Source organism: Diceros bicornis, chromosome 16, assembly GCF_020826845.1.
Source record: "Diceros bicornis minor isolate mBicDic1 chromosome 16, mDicBic1.mat.cur, whole genome shotgun sequence".
Lineage (NCBI taxonomy): Eukaryota > Metazoa > Chordata > Mammalia > Perissodactyla > Rhinocerotidae > Diceros > Diceros bicornis.
Window position 1 is genome coordinate 47,759,734 of NC_080755.1, and position 14,841 is coordinate 47,774,574.

The following is a 14,841-nucleotide window of genomic DNA, read 5'->3' on the forward strand; positions in this document are numbered from 1 at the left end:
GATCTGTTTTTTCCTACACAAAGTTTTTGAGACTTTAAGTAAAAAAGTCTTTTAAATGATCCTAAGATCCTGGTACTAAATAAATTTTTAATGCCAATGTTTGCAGGTAACGAGTTATTTATATTGTTATTTTTACTCACATGACATGAGCAGACATGCTTAACTCCAAGGTAATGATGTCCTACTTATAGACGGTCAGCGTCACAGCAACGCCCTTACTTTCCTCTGTCCCCTCTCCTTCCCGATTACAAATTCTCCTCTTGCTCTATCTAGTGGTGAATTTCATGGACAAATCACACATTTTGTAGCACAGTTACAATGAGGAAATCTTGCTAGTTTTATCTATCTGTCTATCTATCTGCCTGTCTCTCTCTCTTTAACTATCTTGTGTAAGTCTAATTGTTAAAATCCTGATCTTTTCTGGTAGAACTCCTCTGTGAACTTCACCAGATTTGGCCATTAATGTAATAAGAGTTCTTTTGTGGGAGGTCAGAAACCAGGAGACGTGACTTTTATTCCTTTCCTCCCACGCACCTTAGCTTCCAGCTCCTTCCAGCTCCATGGCCTTTGACAAGTGCTCTCGCCTATCTGAGGCACATGCTTTCCAGCACTAAAGAATGAAAAGGTGCCAATGGGGGAATCTCCAAGGACTCTTAGAACCCATAATTTTATGTACCTTCCTCCGTGTTTGAGAGATTAAAAAAATATGGGCTTGTACATAAAATATTTTTAAAAAATCTTTAATGATGGATATTAAGTAGACATATTATGGTGATCATTTCACAATATATATAATTATCTCATCATTATGTTGTAAACTTGAAAAAAACTTTAGTGATAAATTTTCTGTTTTGATAAAGAAATTACTAAAACTTCTCAGATGTGTCAGTTAATCAGATTAAAAAATACTCGCCAACATTTTGAAAGGCTGACTATACACTAGGCAGAGATCTAGGCCCTTTGTTTGTATTAACTCATTTGATCCTCACTACCACCCTTGTTAGTCCCACTTTACAGATGAAGAATCAGAGATACAAAAGGGCCATTTGTCCAAACTTAGAAGCAAGACAACCAGGATTCACAACCAGGCAGTCCAATTCAGAATCCATGCTCTTCCTCACTCTGCATTGCTGCCTTCCTTGGAGACAGGTACTTTATAAACTAAAATTCCTCTAAAACATTCATTGATGTCCATAGGAGTAAAAAATGCAATTCCTTCCCACCTTCACCTTCAAATAAGAATTTAAAAGAGAGAAAAATTAGATTGTGTTCTGAGAGTTAAACTATAAATCTACACATGAGGAGTTAAAGCAAAGATGTCCAAAGTCATTTAAAAAAAATAGAGAGGCCGGCCTGGTGGCATAGTGGTTAAGATGGCAAGCTCTGCTTCAGCGGCCCGGAGTTCGCAGGTTTGGATCCCGGGCGGGGACCTATGCACTGCTTATCAAGCCATGCTGTGGCAGGTGTCCCATATATAAAGTGGAGGAAGATAGGCATGGATGTTAGCCCAGGGCCAATCTTCCTCAGCAAAAAGAGGAAGATTGGCAATAGATGTTAGCTCAGGCCTAATCTTCCTCACCAAAAAAAAAAAAAAAAGACTTCCTAATTTGCTGTTTTCTGCTCTGCATGGCCCTGTTTTTTTAAATCGTTTCCTTACTTCTCAGCATGGCCTAGGTCAAGATTTGGGTCTCCCTTGCCTCACAGCTCACCCACGTCCTCTCTGTTTCCAAGTGGGATGCCAGAAGTGAATACACTGTCTAAAGGATAACTTATCTTAAGAAAAAATGGGTCAGTCACAAATGGTTTTCTTGGCCATGGAAACATTGAGAGTGTGTCGTTGAGTCAAATATCACCAGTGCCTGTGGGAGCCCAAGCCAGAAGGGAGGATCCTCTGGGCAAAACTCTACTAGATTGCTGCAGTGGCATGTGTGTCCCTGTGGGGAGAATGGATGTCTTGAGTATCTTGGCTTGAGCAGTCCGTCTTTAGACCATATCGCTACACCCCTTTGTGCTTACTCCAAGCCCATTAAACTTCCTCCTGTTGACTACCTATCCTGTCATGGTAATGCCTAAAGGAATTTTAGGAATTAGATGAGGCATAAGATGCACTCCTGCCAACATGAGTACGTCTTACAGCTACACTTCTCACTGCAAACCAGTTATTAGTATTCTGATTGGACACAGTCTCAGGAGCTGTGCTCATGTGAGTCTGTCCTTGGAACCACCTCTCCTCAGTGTGATTGCAAAGCTCATCTCCTGAGCCTCAAAGCCAAGGGCCACACGTGATCCCATGGCAAGTCCATGATGTACATGCCCCCTCTTGGGGCCTCTCAAAAGTGTCTCTGGTCCTTCTTATGACATACCTCTGTATCCTAAACGCCTCACATATATTCCTTTAAACTCTCTCATCCCTGATATGAAGTTTTCTATGACGCCAGTAGAAAGTCAAAGCAGGTGTGTTTCTCAATCCCAACTTTATGCCTTCAGTACGATAAGCTGCAGTTTTCAGTAACGGATGAACATAGCAATACATATTTATTCCCACAGATACATATTGGTGTTTATATTCACATGTGTGCCTCTATTTGCAAGATGAAAAGAAGTATAAAATGTGAAATAACAGCAAAACTAGAAGTACGGAATTTGTATTTATCAGAATGTGATAAATGTCAGGATAATAAGCCTCTCAAAGGAACAAACAGTCTCCTCGAGCATTCCTGCCTGCCAGGCCATGTGTGAGGCACAGAGCAGAAGCCCCCATGCCTGCTCTTTGGCTGAACATCTCTAGTGATTTAAAATTCAGACGTCGTGACACCAGTGACAAAAGGATCCTGAGAAAGACGTCCTCAGTGCATCTGAGATATTTCCAGTTCATTGTAAAGAAGAAAATGAATAGATGGTAATTAAACCAAACTTTATATATCCCAGCTATTTTGTGAAGTACGTGCGGAATTGTGATCAGAGAAAAGACAAAAACTCCAGCCTGAGTTGTGTTACGTGTTATATGAGAAGGTTGTGTTTTGAAGTAATTGACATTTCAAGAGTTAGCAGAAATAATTAGTCTTGATGTCACCTCTATTTAAATCAATCTTAGTACAAATCAGAGATTAAAATGTTAACCAACTAGCTTGATTGCCTGTTTTGAGTTTCGCAATAAGTATTTAAGTGAAGTTTGAGTATCCAGCACTGTGCTGGTGGGTGGATGAGTGGGATACAGGGTGGTCTCTGCCTGAAGATTCTTCTAGTCTGGTAAAATAGATAGATTTACATACAAGAGACAGCTAGAAAATGCAAGCTCCATATCCAGCATGAGGTTACATCGGTGATTCTCAATCAGGGGCAATTTTGCCTCCCAGGGGACATCTGGCAATGTCTGGAGACATTTTTGGTTGTTTCAGCTGAGGGTGTGCTACTGGCATCTAGTGGGTAGAGGCTAGGGTTGCTGCTAAACATCCTACAATGCACAGGACAGCCCCTCACCACAGGGAATTATCTGGTCCCAAATGACAGTAGGGCAGAGGCCACATATGCATACCCTATACTTCTCTGGCACTGTTTTGTACTAGAGAAACTCAGTGAAGTTCCCAGGGAGGGAGACTGAGATGGTACTTCAATCCTGGGAGGACAGAAACTGTCAGAGTACTTGCCTGGGCTCACAAGCTCCCTTGTTTCACCACTAGAATTCTCAGCTGCTACCTAGCACTGCACTCAGCTATCAGCTGAACCTCCTCTTCCTGCTGTGTGGTATCAGGCACATGTCAATGTTTAACTAACATTTAGTTAAGCACTTATTATGTGACAGGATTAGAAGCACAGGTTTTAAATCATTCAGTACTTGTAACAATTTTGTAAAGTATGTCCTATTGTTATCCCCATTTTGAAGATGAGAGAACTGAGGCACAGGAGGCTGCGTGATTTTTTCTTACATTACACAATGGTAGATGGTGAAGCTGGACTTGAAACCCAGGTAGTTCAACGACATTATATTGCCTCTCTGTCAGCTAACTTCTACCGGGCAGTAGTGATCAGATTTCCTTCAGATTTCTTTCACAGTAAAATGTGTACTCACAGAAACCACCCTCCGAGGTACCCAGGTAGGCAGCAAATGCACCTGGAAAGTCTCGAGAGTAGACTTGTACCCTTTCCTCTCTTCTGGCTCCTAGCTATCCCCCTTGCAATTCCAAGGGAAACTGGTGTGTGGGGGGAGTTCTTCCCCCTTTATTCCTGAGCAAAATCCCTGATGGGAAGAACTGGACTATTTGGTTTAGAATCATAGAGCTTAAAGTGCAGTTGATGGAGTGAATTTCGGGTTGTATAAAGAAATTATGTACTACCTTATAAAGGAATTGTTTTTAAATAGTTACATTAACGTGTACTGATATGGAATAATATCTATGTTATATTGTTCCTTAAAAGCAAAAAACAGTGTAGATCAGTGCATATAACATAATCCTATTTTTTATGAGAGTAAAATTATGCTATTATATGTTTAGAAATAAGTCCAGAAGAATCCATACCAGTCCTTTAACAATGATGGTAGAATTTTAAACTTAGGATGTCTAATTAAAAGTTTAAAAAAAATAAAAAGTAAAAAACTTCTCTTCCAGACCCCCAAGGAAAGTTTACGGAGATACCGTCATCCAGGGAGAGAGGTCATGTCCTTGGAGATCCTGCTGAAGGCCAGGCCATAGCAGAACTGGGCATGCAGCAAATCATGTCTCCACGGAGCTCAGTTTTCTATTCTGTGCCTGCTTTTGCCACTGAAGATTCTTCCTCCACCCAATCAACCCCCTCACATCAAACTGCATCAATAAGGAAAAGAGTGCAGCAACTACATCCCCCTTCCACCTTCTCAAAGCAACTGGTATCACCCTTTTTTACCTTGTAGTGTGTTTAAATTAATGGACATCCCCCTTCCAGAAATGCTTTCGGGTTTAAACTTTATCTCTCATTGAAGCATGAGGGAATTTCAAACACAGCAAGTAGATAAAAGAGGTACTTCAAAAGAGCATCCAACTTCCTACAAGTAATGTCTTTGCTATGTTATCCCTTTTACTCAGATAGATTCAATTAAAAAAATTATTTTCTTTGAATACCCAACACCAAAGAGTATTCAAGGTCCTATAGGGAACATAGAGGTATAATATTCTCATTTCTGCTGTCAAACAATTAAAAGAAATTAGTTGGAGAATAAAGCAAATGCAATACAGTGCTACAATACAGGTGAGGAGTACTAGGAGAGGTCAGAGGAAGGAGAATTATACCTGCTTCATAGAATCAGTGTTGGCTTCATGAAGAAGGAGATATTCGAAATGGAGTTTGAGGAAGGGTAGAATTTTAATAGGTGAAGATGAGAAGGTGAGGTCAAATTAAAAGGGTGGGCAGCGTGCATAAAGCATGTGAAGAAGGACAGCTTGGGGCATATTCAAGGGAAAAATCAGAAAGCAGGATGGCTGGAGCACAAGAGGTTATATGAGAGTAGAGGGAGATCACTTTGAGAAGGGCCAGAAGTATAGTTGTTTACCAGGGAGACTGAGAAACATCTACTTAAAATGTTACTGAGCACACATATAGGACATTTACTTCAAGCAACAGAGAAGAGTATATTACCTTGAAAACTTCCCTCTATAAAAAAGAAAGAAGAAAGACAGAAAGGCAGAAAGAAAGGAAAGAAGAATGGAAAAAAGAAAGACAGAGAGAGAGAAAAGAAAGGAAGAAAGCAAAAAAAGAAAGAGGGAGAGAGGGGGCAAGGTACAGAAGGGGTGGGGAAGGGAAGAGAAGGGAGAGAAGAGGGGAAGAAAATCCCTAGCTGCTGAAATGCAGGGAGAATTGAAAACTAGAGTGTTTGAGGTGGTGACTGATAGCGGTGTTGACCTTTGCAACTTTAAAGCTTGAAACAAGCTAAAGAATTCACATAAAATGCAGACATAGACTGGTAATCCTTCTGGGCCACCAAGCAGAAGTAGATTCAAAACCTCTCCAGGAGAACACAGCATCTAACCAGGCCGCAGATAAATCCCTGCTGAAGAAAAGCTCACAACTAAAAATTATAAAAATAAACAGTTCTGTACGAGCGATCCAAAGGAACAAGAAACAGTAGGATTAGAACATCAAGAACATCAGGTGAGTAAAATTTTATAGAGAGTATGAAGTAAATATGTTTAAATGACTGAAGACAAAAAAAGAAACTCATATCAAAAAAGCAAATAGATTCTATGGGGGAAAAAGGAAATGGTAAAGAATCAAATGGAAGTTTTAGAAATAAAAATTTTGATCACTGAAATTAAAATCCAAATGAATCACACAGCAGATTAGATACTGCTAAATAGAGAATTAGTAAACTAGAAGGTAGAGCAGGGACAATTTTCTGGAATATAATAACAGAGAGATAAAGAAATGGAAAATATGATAGAGAGTTATGAGACTTAGAGGAAAGCACACATCTGTGATGAGTTCTAGAAAGGGAGACTAGGGTATTTGGAGGAATAGCAGTATTTGAAGAGAAAAAGGCTGAGAATTCTGCATGATTGTAGATGCAAATCCTCAGATTCAAGATGCACACAGATGACGTCCTAGATGCCTCTCTCCTGACCCTGGGATGGACCAGAATGAAGTATGCAAGTTTGACCATAGTGTAAGGAAAAGACCCAAACAGGAAATAGTGGCTTCTGCAGACGAACTGGCTTCTGCCCTGTAGGATTCCCACTTTATGAGCCTTGATCCAGCCCCCTCCCTCCTCTGCCCTCCTGTACTTGGGCTTTTGTCTGTGTTCTGCCACCAGACCAGGCCTTTGGAGATGTGCCGATTCAAACCCTCGCTCTATTCTGACCAAGGTACTAAAAAATTCCATGTCTTTAATTTCAACTGAGACTACATGAGAGTTTTATAAATGAAAAAAAAAAAACAAAAAACTTAAAAACACCCATATGTTACCCTATTGTCAAATCACGCAATGCAAAAAAATTCTTAATTCAAATTTAAGTGAAAGATAGCTTCAATTGTCTTGTCTAGCACAGCTCCTGGATACTCTGTCTTCAAATTCTCTTAGTCTATCTGCCACTTTTAAAGTATGTTCTAAATATCCTTGTATGATAAATTATGGAAAGAATCCTGGTTTGAAGGTGAGGAGGCCTGAGTTTGGGTCTTAGCTCTGTCAGTGTCTAACTGCCTAAGCCTGGGAAATCTCCTGACCTAATAACAATAGCGACCAGTTTTGAATGCTTGCTGTGGACCAGACCCCGTGCTGGGTGTCTTGCATGCATGCTCTGATTTAATCCTTACAGCAGCACTGTGAGGTAGGGTCTATTACTATCTCCATTTAGAGTTTAGATCATTGAGGTCAGCTGCCCACAGTTACCTGATTAGAAGGAAGAGGTCCTATGACTGCAAAACCCAGCATGTCAACAGCTACAACCTCCAGCCTCACTGCTCTTTTGTATTTTTCTATCTCAAATGAGGCCTCCTTGCCACTCTGACATCCTATCACATGTTTATGTGCCTGTGTCTGTGAGTGTGTGTGAAATTGGAGTTCCATTGAAGATGATAAGGAATTTGTATCTACCTTTAGGGAAAAGAAAGCAAAGACATTGTTCTGTCTTACTTGGATATAATGGCTGATCACTTATAACCAAATGTGGACTTCAAAATTAAAAAATAAAAATTGTGTTGTATAGATTTTATAATCTTATTTTGAGAAATTATCAAAATATTGGTGTTTATAAAGAAAAGTAGATCAGCTTAGGTAATAACTCGCATCTATTCAATCAGTTTGAAATCCTGCATTAGAAAATTAAGATTTTAGCCCAGAAAAAGCTTCCATCTCTGGGATGTTGGGCCTCCCCAGAAGGAAAGGACTCGGAAAGCACATACATAACAATTTGCCATCTGAATCCTCTACAAAGCGAGGCTGTTTAATCACTTGCCAACTTCCCAAAAACACCCTCATTGCCTTCTTACTTTCTCTTTTTTCCTCCTTTACTTCTTTCCCTCTCTTGTCCTTGACACCTCTCTAAACCCTACCTAGTCGATTGCTGCAATGCGAGGCCCACTTCTTACCCTCATCTCACAAGCCCTTCCCTCAGTTGGCCAACCCAGGCTATGGTATATGTGAGCCTCCTCCTCCAAATTCTTTAGAGCCTTTGCAGTGGTTTCCTCTCACTGAGCACTTATCTTTTACTGCCTGTTTTGTTAGTTAAGAGTTATGTGAAAGTAGAGGCCAGTCTTAGTATATGTCACTGTTTTAAACCTACTCTCTTTGCACATTGTATATATCATATACAAATATAAATAATATCTATGTGTGTGTGTATATATATGATAAACATAGAGGTATGATCCACATGGATACATGTGCATTATCTTAGTATTTGTTTGAGTGTAAGAAACAGAAATCTATTCCACCTAATTTAAGACCAGGGGGATTTGTTATAAGGGTACAAGGATGTCACAGAGAACCTCAGTGCAGGAAGTACAGCCAGTCCTCAGAAGACTGAACTAGACCTGGAAAACCATCAGAAGCAAAAGCAGCTACTTTCTCAGTCTCTTTTTTCTCTCTGGGGCCACATGATCTACCATCTGCTCCATTCTCTTTCTTTTCTCAGCCAGACGGCCTCTCTCCGCACCAAGTTTTCATGGGCCAGGGAGCACCATGACCTCTAGTCTCTTGTCTCTTAGTTTAAACTCTTAAGAGAGAGAATCTGAATGGCTCAGGTCATGGGTCAGGTGTCCAGCCCTAGTCCCACCAACTGTGGCCGAAGAGGAGTAAAATTCAAAAATGACAAAACAAGGCAGGAGAGGCCCAACCCTTCGGCTACGGCAGCGAGTTGGCACGGGAGCAGTTCTAAAGAAAGGAATATATACGCATATTGTTTTCTTTTAAAACTATATTGATTATATACTAAGTGTGTGTGTGTGTATGTGTGTGTGTATGCGTGTAATGAGCAAGTGAGCAAGTTAATACTTTGAAGATTTGCTTATAAATTTCTTGCTGAAGAAAAACAAAAAATGAGTATTTTTCCAATGGAAAAATAAAGGCGAGAAAAAGTTGTTGGAGGCTTGTAAGGACAGAGATGAAAATAGGATATAAAATTCAATATAAAAGTACTCTTTTGGAAAATGTTCTTTAAGAAAGAATATTCTGACATCTATACGCAGGGTGGGCAGAATCTGGAAACAACAGCGGGCAGGAAGCCCACTTGGAGCTGGGATTTTATAATCTTCTGTTCATAATATAGAACCAGACCACAAAGGTTTAAAGAATGTAGGCTAAGCGTCCCTCACTCAGCAGACAGCATTTTGTTCAAGATATTTAAAGATTAAAAGCTGAAGCAGTTAGTCTACTGTGTAATATTTACCGATTTGAGCTGCTCTACTATACAGACATCTTACACATAAATTTAACTATTATTATTGTGTTGCCCTTTTCCAAGAAAGGGTAAAGTAGATTTGTAGGAGCACTTAACACATGTAAATCCCCCACCTCTTTAAACCAAAGTGCATTATATTAAAGAGCTACATAAATTTTGCAAGTATTCTGTCCTTTTGAGATCATAGCACTGTTCCTTCTCGCAACACAATTAAAGCGATGCCTCTTTGTAAGCCGATTCCATGAACGCCAATCGAAGATATCTCACAAAAGACATTGCTTTTGCCAAGTGTGTAATTGCACCGAGGATATAACTATGAGCAGAGGTTCCAGACTTGGGTATTGCAAGGGCTCTGTCAGCAAATAGCTCTTTCATTGGCCACCACAACCTTCTTTGAACTTTATTTACTCATTTATTGTGCTTTACCGAGTTTTCTTAAGACTGGCTTTAAAAAATGATTTAAAGCATGGCTTCCTTCAAACAGCTAATAGTCCATAAAACGGCTTAGTGCTTGCAAAAGAATGCTCAAATTGATAGTGGTGGAATCTCAAATGCTATATTTTTCCACTGATAAGGTGCAACCCAGGCAGAGATAGCCTGATTTTTGTCTGTCTCCTCACCAGTATGTTTCCCCAGCTCAGTTCTAAAAGAAGCCAACGTTGTATTTCATATTGAAGATGGTCTATGCCAAATGATTTTTAATTTTTTGATCAGCGTAATTTATTAAAAATGTAATTTGTCCAAGAGGTTAAGGACAATTATTTTGATTAAAAATTATAAATATATAAATTATAAGTATATATTTATAAATTATAAAAAATATATATATGTATTTGACCAAATCATATAACGTTCCCATAAATTTTACTAGAGAAAAAACAAGTAAGGGATTTAGTTGTCTTATCTAATCAGGCTTAGATAGTAACTTTATGAGAAAAGTTGGTTTTGCAAAGTCATGTTTGGAATTTAACTATTTCTAGACTCAATGATTTCAACATGTGCTATGTGATATCTATGTCTTTTAAGAGGCTAGATAATATGAGATCATGAGCTTTGAAATATACTTCCTAAATAACATTTCATAACAGTATCAAGTTAACAGTTGAGTGCACAGTATTCCATCATATGGCTCTGATGTAATTTATTATGGTGATTTATTTACCTAATCTCTGATTGTTAGACAATTTATATTTCTAATCTTTCACCATTATAAATAATTCTGCAGTGAACATCCTTATAGATAAGTAATATCCTTTAAATTTGTCTCCCTGGCTCTTCTCTTCCTTTGCTTCAAATTGATCTAATCTACCTTTGACTTAGGAAGATTATTCTAATGGAAGGAACACTTTGTTGAAAATAAGATAGTCAAATATTCTTGCTGTATTCAGAGCCGCCACAATCTAGTTTTTGTCTCCTGTTTCTTCTTGATCCCCCTGTGATCTCCCAAGGCTCTGCTACTTGAAGTTTGGCTACTACTACTAGTTGAGCTTCACATTAGCATCCAAACCACTTTTCCTTAGGGAGAGAGAATTGGGGGAAGAGTCCTTCCTGGGAAATTTTGGAACTAGAACCAAGATAGAGAAAATGTTCTTTTTCCAGATGACTGAGGTAGTAATGTGTAAACCTTAGAAGCTTATGCTGCCATGTGAACTCTGGAAAAAGAGAAAGTTTGTCTACAGAAGGAGAAGAGTGAGCAGAGGGAGAGAGAAGAGAGAGAGAGAGAGATTGATGGACATTCTAACTGAGTTGAGAAGAAAGAGAAAGAGGAATCAAAGCATCTTTTCCCTGGAGGCATATTAGCACAGAACAATGGAGGGAATGTGGGAGCGGAGATTCAAGCCTTGGAGAGTGGTTGAACTAGATAATTAGTTCTGTTCATCTCACTGCTGCCCAGACAAGTCAAGTTCACAGAGTTGGATTGAGGAGTGGACCACCCAAGTGAGTGTATGGTACAGCACCACGTAAATGTATTAAAATATTCCTACGGATATTTTACAATGTTAGAATATCCCCAGGAGTATTCCAATGACACTAGAAATGTAGTGAGATGGAGCAAATTGTATTTCTAAAACTCTTCTCAGCAAGACTCCTACACGTGGAGGAAGGCATTCTTTGACGAGCTGCCTGGAGTGGCAGACGACGCACCCTTCCCCTATGAGACAGGCTTGAGGCTCAACAGGTGGTCTTAAAATTACCTTGAAACAAGATTGGATCATCTTAAAATCAAGCCTCTCCTGGTGTGGAGTGAGGTGGATGTGTTTGGAACCAAAGCTGAATTTATTTGAGAAGGAAGATCTTTGAGTGCTGCCGCTCATCTCCTTATTCTTTGCCCTTTTCTTCATGTAACTTCTTATTCTTTTTCTTTTCTGAACAAATTTAGAGAACGTCAGTTTGAAGGAGTGCCAAATTAAAAACCTACAAAGAGCACCCTTATTTTAGCCTATGGAGGGAACTGGCATGGCTGGTCCTGTGTGATCATTTCCTTCTCTGCATTTCCTTTTCTTAGGCTCTTCCCCCACTTCTCTCCATATGCTTTTTTTTTCAAGGACTAGCTAAAATTCTATCTAGTTGAGCCAACAGTGGCTCCATCTAAGCTACCACCTATACCAACCTTGAATCCTCTGCAGAAAGGTTAATGTGAGTTAGAGACTCAACAAATCTGTACCCTGGATGTGATCCCTGCAAACATTAGTTGACACAAGGGCATCCGTGCTGTTAGCTGGCAGCGGAAAGCAGGTCTGTCTCCTATGTAGGGGCACCCAAGAACTTCTACACCCCTATGACACCTTACTTCCTCTGGAATACCAGACCAGAGGTTTAAACAAGAAGTCTACATTGTCGTAATTAGGTGCTATTCTTCTTCTTATTTAAATCAACTTCTGAATGGCTCTCGGGTTTTGACAAGAATCTGTTCTATATTTTAGCAAATGCAGAGATGGAAAAAGAAATATAATCACAAAACCCAGACTCTAACAGGCAGCAGGTGGAGGCCAGTTGAATGGCAGGCATCCCTCCTAACTCGAGGCTGTGGCAGTGCTGCCAACTACTCAACATTTTCATGAAGGAAGTGAAAAGAAGAAAATGTATTTGGCAGTTTTAATCAGATAATTACTTTTTTTTTTTAAGGTATGTTGACTATAATTCCTAGGTTTTTACCATCTGTTTAAACTTAAGTAGGAGAGCATCACTCCTGAACTGACCATGCTATGTGATGAATGCGCTCTTGAAATGAATGCTTTCAGATGGTTTCCTTTTATGAAACGTGCACAAAGATGTGTAGTGTGGTGGTGGAGCCAGCCTTGTAAGACATCTGGCCACAATACGTGCCTCATTAAGTTACACCTGTAAGTGTGGGGTCATTTTTTATACCAATATATTAATAATAAAGGCTTCATTGAATAGGATTATTAATGGTACCAGGTGGAGGATGTGGTATTACTTACAGCCTGGTAGGGGATTGGTTAATGTCTCCTCCCGCCAACGTTTCTGGTTTCGTGTTTATAGACAGAACGCTCCAGATGATGGCTGGCAATGTAGCCATTGAGAAAATGAATTCTCTCTCTTTCCCATCAGCAAGAAAATTTACAACAGTTGGTGGAGAATTTGAATGAATCTATTTTCTAATTTTGAACTCATAATCTCACTGAAGAGCAAGTAAGGTATTTACCAATTAATTCAAGAAATTAAAAAGTCAGTCTCAAAGTTTTAATTTCTCTAACTTGACTCAAATTGAAACTTTTCCATTCTAGCCATCTCCTCTCACTTATTTCAAGAGGCATTCATCTCTGCATTTTCCCTTTGTGGTCACAAACTGAAAATCGGAGAAAAAACTAAGAAGAAATCTAAAACCTATCCTTCCTTCTGTGGAATGTTTGCTTTGCTATTTTAAAACGCAAGACTTGTAACAGAAGGAAATAGATGCACGAGGTAGGATACTTTTTACTGTGCATTACTACAGGTGTCAGCAAGTCTGGTCAATTCAGAGTATTGTTTGATCTCGCGGCCGGATCCCAAGATTTAGAACACCAACCCATGTTTTAGCTTCAGATTACATGCAACTAGGATAAGATTTTAAATTTAACAAGGCAACTGTTGAATGTTAATTAAATTGTGTTTGAGTAATAAAATTCAATTGATTACCAGGAGCATGCTTATAAAAGGCATAATGGAAAAATTGTCTTTTATATATCTTAGTCATTCGTAAATACACATATACATCAATTTGCACACAAACAATAAACTAATAAAATGTTAAAAAAGTCTATTTGTGTCTCACTTTACAGTTTAAAAGTGATTTTTCGCATACATTATATTAACAGCTCCATAAAGTAGGTAGTAGTGTTATCTTCATTTTGCAGAGAAGAAAACTGAAGTTAGAGAATGATATTCTCAAGATACACAGCCAGCAAGTAGCCGCTTCAAAACTGAAACCCACCCCCATTGAATCTAAACTTTTATGTTTTTTTCCACTCCACCATCTGTTTCCCCTTTCCCAGCCAATTAACTCCCCTTAAGAAAATCCTAAAATCCAGGAATGACTTCCACGCTACCTCATTTTAGTATAAATCCATTTGCATAATCTGGATGAATCTCATCAAGTGGATGAGTGGAGAAAGACAGACACAAAGAATATATACCGTATGAATTTATTTCTGTGAAGTTCAAGTCAATTAAAACTAATCTAAGGCGGCAGAAGTCAGCACAGTGGTTACCTCTAGGGAAGGGTGTTGACTGAGAGAGAGCATGAGGGAGCCTTCTGGGGTGTAGAAATAGTCTGTATCTTCATCTGAGTGGCAATGATACAGATATGCACATAAAAGTTACCTGAACACTTAAGATTTGTGAAATTTACTGTAACTATGTCATACCTCAATTAAGAATTAATTTTAAAAAAGAAGTTATTACATTGCCAGCAAATATTTACTAAATGTTCCTGAAATACGTCTTCTTATTTTCTCTTTCCGGAAAACGAATCATCCCTTTCCAGATCCTCCAGGCTTTTTCGTGCCCTGATTATCTATTCTAACAGTGCCCAGCTATTTCTTCTCTCATTTTTCACAATCTGCAATTTTATAATTGCCTAAATACAAGGTTGTCTCTCTCTCAAAGGCGAGGAACCATTTCTTCCCCATGTGTGTATTCCCCATATCTAGCGTAGTACCTGGCATGAGATACTTACTTGATAATTGCTTCTTAAAGGAAAAAAAGATGAATAAATGAATGAATGAGCCAAATGGCTTTTCACTTTACTGTTTTATAACTGAGGTGTAGGATGTGGGTTATGTTAGGATATCTTGTAAGGCCAGGAAACCATCCCATAGATGGGACTTTCCAAGAAGTCCTGGGTCACCGTTTTTAAAAGGCCGCTGCACTTAAACCACCATCACCACCAACAGCAACCTGGAGATACAGCACAAGCGCCAATGAGACCGCTTCCTTCCACTGTTGGATCTGATTGTCTCCCTTTCAGGCTCTA